This window comes from Anomaloglossus baeobatrachus, chromosome 6 (genome assembly GCF_048569485.1).
Source record: "Anomaloglossus baeobatrachus isolate aAnoBae1 chromosome 6, aAnoBae1.hap1, whole genome shotgun sequence".
Lineage (NCBI taxonomy): Eukaryota > Metazoa > Chordata > Amphibia > Anura > Aromobatidae > Anomaloglossus > Anomaloglossus baeobatrachus.
The window spans coordinates 579,670,480-579,675,545 of NC_134358.1; positions in this window are offsets into that span (position 1 = coordinate 579,670,480).

The following is a 5,066-nucleotide window of genomic DNA, read 5'->3' on the forward strand; positions in this document are numbered from 1 at the left end:
GCATGTCTCTGAGATGTCTCTTTCCTGCATGTCTCTCTGTGCTGTCTCTTTCCTGCATGTCTCTGTGCTGTCTCTTTCCTGCATGTCTCTCTGTGCTGTCTCTTTCCTGCATGTCTCTCTGTGCTGTCTCTTTCCTGCATGTCTCTGTGCTGTCTCTTTCCTGCATGTCTCTGTGCTGTCTCTTTCCTGCATGTCTCTGTGCTGTCTCTTTCCTGTATGTCTCTGTGCTGTCTCTTTCCTGTATGTCTCTCTGTACTGTCTCTTTTCTGCATGTCTCTTTCCTGCATGTCTCTGTGCTGTCTCTTTCTTGCATGTGTCTCTGTGCCGTCTCTTTCCTGCATGTCTCTGTGCTGTCTCTTTCCTGCATGTCTCTGAGATGCCTCTTTCCTGCATGTCTCTGAGATGTCTCTTTCCTGCATGTCTCTGTGCTGTCTCTTTCCTGCATGTCTCTCTGTGCTGTCTCTTTCCTGCATGTCTCTCTGTGCTGTCTCTTTCCTGCATGTCTCTCTGTGCTGTCTCTTTCCTGCATGTCTCCCTGTGCTGTTGCTGTCCTGCATGTCTCTCTATGTAATGCTCTCTCTCCTGCATGTCTCTGAGATGTCTCTTTCCTGCATGTCTCTCTGTACTGTCTCTTTTCTGCATGTCTCTGTGCTGTCTTTTTTTTCCTGCATGTCTCTGTGCTGTCTCTTTCCTGTATGTCTCTGTACTGTCTCTTTTCTGCATGTCTCTTTCCTGCATGTCTCTGTGCTGTCTCTTTCTTGCATGTGTCTCTGTGCTGTCTCTTTCCTGCATGTCTCTGTGCTGTCTCTTTCCTGCATGTCTCTCTGTGCTGTCTCTTTCCTGCATGTCTCTCTGTGCTGTCTCTTTCCTACATGTCTCTGTTCTTCATATCTCTGTGCTGTCTCTTTCCTGCATGTCTCTCTATGTAATGTTCTCTCTCCTGCATGTCTCTCTGTGCTGTCTCTTTCCTGCATGTCTCTGTGCTGTCTCTGTTCTGCATGTCTCGCAGTGCTGTCTCTTTCCTGTATGTCTCTCTGTGCTGTCTCTTTCCTGCATGTCTCTGTGCTGTCTCTTTCCTGCAGGTCTCTCTGTGCTGTCTCTTTCCTGCATGTCTCTCTGTGCTGTCTCTTTCCTGCATGTCTCTCTGTGCTGTCTCTTTCCTGCATGTCTCTGTGCTGTCTCTTTCCTGCATGTCTCTGTGCTGTCTCTTTCCTGCATGTCTCTCTGTGCTGTCTCTTTCCTGCATGTCTCTCTGTGCTGTCTCTCTATCCTGCATGTCTCTCTGTGCTGTCTCTTTCCTGCATGTCTCTCTGTGCTGTCTCTGTTCTGCATGTCTCTCTGTGCTGTCTCTTTCCTGCATGTCTCTGTGCTGTCTCTGTTCTGCATGTCTCTGTGCTGTCTCTTTCCTGCATGTCTCTGTGCTGTCTCTTTCCTGCATGTCTCTGTGCTGTCTCTTTCCTGCATGTCTCTGAGATGTCTCTTTCCTGCATGTCTCTCTGTGCTGTCTCTTTCCTGCATGTCTCTGTGCTGTCTCTACGCTGTCTCTTTCCTGCATGTCTCTGTGCTGTCTCTGTCCTGCATGTCTCTCTGTGCTGTCTCTTTCCTGTATGTCTCTGTGCTGTCTCTTTCCTGTATGTCTCTCTGTACTGTCTCTTTTCTGCATGTCTCTTTCCTGCATGTCTCTGTGCTGTCTCTTTCTTGCATGTGTCTCTCTGCTGTCTCCATCCTGCATGTCTCTGTGCTGTCTCTTTCCTGCATGTCTCTGAGATGTCTCTTTCCTGCATGTCTCTGAGATGTCTCTTTCCTGCATGTCTCTCTGTGCTGTCTCTTTCCTGCATGTCTCTCTGTGCTGTCTCTTTCCTGCATGTCTCTCTGTGCTGTCTCTTTCCTGCATGTCTCTGAGATGTCTCTTTCCTGCATGTCTCTCTGTGCTGTCTCTACGCTGTCTCTTTCCTGCATGTCTCTGTGCTGTCTCTTTCCTGCATGTCTCTGTGCTGTCTTTTTTTTCCTGCATGTCTCTGTGCTGTCTCTTTCCTGTATGTCTCTGTGCTGTCTCTTTCCTGTATGTCTCTGTGCTGTCTCTTTCCTGCATGTCTCTCTGTGCTGTCTCTTTCCTGCATGTCTCTGTGCTGTCTGTTTCCTGCATGTCTCTCTGTGCTCTCTCTTTCCTGCATGTCTCTGTGCTGTCTCTTTCCTGCATGTCTCTCTATGTAATGTTCTCTCTCCTGCATGTCTCTCTGTGCTGTCTCTTTCCTGCATGTCTCTGTGCTGTCTCTGTTCCGCATGTCTCTGTGCTGTCTCTTTCCTGCATGTCTCTGTGTTGTCTCTTTCCTGCATGTCTCTCTGTGCTGTCTCTTTCTTGCATGTCTCTCTGTGCTGTCTCTTTCCTGCATGTCTCTGAGATGTCTCTTTCCTGCATGTCTCTCTGTGCTGTCTCTTTCCTGCATGTCTCTCTGTGCTGTCTCTGTGCTGTCTCTGCGCTGTCTCTTTCCTGCATGTCTCTGTGCTGTCTCTTTCCTGTATGTCTCTGTGCTGTCTCTTTCCTGCATGTGTCTCTGTGCTGTCTCTTTCCTGCATGTCTCTGTGCTGTCTCTTTCCTGAATGTCTCTGTGCTGTCTCTGTGCTGTCTCTTTCCTGCATGTCTCTGTGCTGTCTCTTTCCTGCATGTCTCTGTGCTGTCTCTTTCCTGCATGTCTCTGTGCTGTCTCTGTGCTGTCTCTTTCCTGCATGTCTCTGTGCTGTCTCTGCGCTGTCTCTTTCCTGCATGTCTCTGTGCTGTCTGTTTCCTGCATGTCTCTCTGTGCTGTCTCTTTCCTGCATGTCTCTGTGCTGTCTGTTTCCTGCATGTCTCTCTGTGCTGTCTCTTTCCTGCATGTCTCTCTATGTAATGTTCTCTCTCCTGCATGTCTCTCTGTGCTGTCTCTTTCCTGCATGTCTCTGTGCTGTCTCTGTTCCGCATGTCTCTGTGCTGTCTCTTTCCTGCATGTCTCTGTGTTGTCTCTTTCCTGCATGTGTCTCTGTGCTGTCTCTTTCCTGCATGTCTCTGTGCTGTCTCTTTCCTGCATGTCTCTGTGCTGTCTCTTTCCTGCATGTCTCTGTGCTGTCTCTTTCCTGCATGTCTCTGTGCTGTCTCTTTCCTGCATGTCTCTGTGCTGTCTCTGTGCTGTCTCTTTCCTGCATGTCTCTGTGCTGTCTCTGCGCTGTCTCTTTCCTGCATGTCTCTGTGCTGTCTGTTTCCTGCATGTCTCTCTGTGCTGTCTCTTTCCTGCATGTCTCTGTGCTGTCTGTTTCCTGCATGTCTCTCTGTGCTGTCTCTTTCCTGCATGTCTCTCTATGTAATGTTCTCTCTCCTGCATGTCTCTCTGTGCTGTCTCTTTCCTGCATGTCTCTGTGCTGTCTCTGTTCCGCATGTCTCTGTGCTGTCTCTTTCCTGCATGTCTCTGTGTTGTCTCTTTCCTGCATGTCTCTCTGTGCTGTCTCTTTCTTGCATGTCTCTCTGTGCTGTCTCTTTCCTGCATGTCTCTGAGATGTCTCTTTCCTGCATGTCTCTCTGTGCTGTCTCTTTCCTGTATGTCTCTGTGCTGTGTCTGCTCTGTCTCTTTCCTGCATGTCTCTCTGTGCTGTCTCTTTCCTGCATGTCTCTCTGTGCTGTCTCTGTGCTGTCTCTGCGCTGTCTCTTTCCTGCATGTCTCTGTGCTGTCTGTTTCCTGCATGTCTCTGTGCTGTCTCTTTCCTGCATGTCTCTGTGCTGTCTCTTTCCTGCATGTCTCTGTGCTGTCTCTTTCCTGCATGTCTCTGTGCTGTCTCTGTGCTGTCTCTTTCCTGCATGTCTCTCTGTGCTGTCTCTTTCCTGCATGTCTCTGCGCTGTCTCTTTCCTGCATGTCTCTGTGCTGTCTGTTTCCTGCATGTCTCTCTGTGCTGTCTCTTTCCTGCATGTCTCTCTGTGCTGTCTCTTTCCTGCATGTCTCTGTGCTGTCTCTTTCCTGCATGTCTCTCTATGTAATGTTCTCTCTCCTGCATGTCTCTCTGTGCTGTCTCTTTCCTGCATGTCTCTGTGCTGTCTCTGTTCCGCATGTCTCTCTGTGCTGTCTCTTTCCTGCATGTCTCTGTGTTGTCTCTTTCCTGCATGTCTCTGTGCTGTCTCTTTCCTGCATGTCTCTGTGCTGTCTCTTTCCTGCATGTCTCTGAGATGTCTCTTTCCTGCATGTCTCTCTGTGCTGTCTCTTTCCTGTATGTCTCTGTGCTGTCTCTGCGCTGTCTCTTTCCTGCATGTCTCTGTGCTGTCTGTTTCCTGCATGTCTCTGTGCTGTCTCTTTCCTGCATGTCTCTGTGCTGTCTCTTTCCTGCATGTCTCTGTGCTGTCTCTTTCCTGCATGTCTCTGTGCTGTCTCTTTCCTGCATGTCTCTCTGTGCTGTCTCTGTGCTGTCTCTTTCCTGCATGTCTCTGTGCTGTCTCTTTCCTGCATGTCTCTGTGCTGTCTCTTTCCTGCATGTCTCTGTGCTGTCTCTGCGCTGTCTCTTTCCTGCATGTCTCTGTGCTGTCTCTTTCCTGCATGTCTCTCTGTGCTGTCTCTTTCCTGCATGTCTCTGTGCTGTCTCTGTGCTGTCTCTTTCCTGCATGTCTCTGTGCTGTCTCTGTGCTGTCTCTTTCCTGCATGTCTCTGTGCTGTCTCTTTCCTGCATGTCTCTGTGCTGTCTCTGCGCTGTCTCTTTCCTGCATGTCTCTGTGCTGTCTCTGTGCTGTCTCTTTCCTGCATGTCTCTGTGCTGTCTCTTTCCTGCATGTCTCTGTGCTGTCTCTTTCCTGCATGTCTCTCTGTGCTGTCTCTTTCCTGCATGTCTCTCTGTGCTGTCTCTTTCCTGCATGTCTCTGTGCTGTCTCTTTCCTGCATGTCTCTGTGCTGTCTCTTTCCTGCATGTCTCTGTGCTGTCTCTTTCCTGCATGTCTCTGTGCTGTCTCTTTCCTGCATGTCTCTGTGCTGTCTCTGCGCTGTCTCTTTCCTGCATGGCGCTGTCTCCTCCTCCTCTCCCTGCAGAATCTTCCCATCATGCAGTGTGCAGGGAGG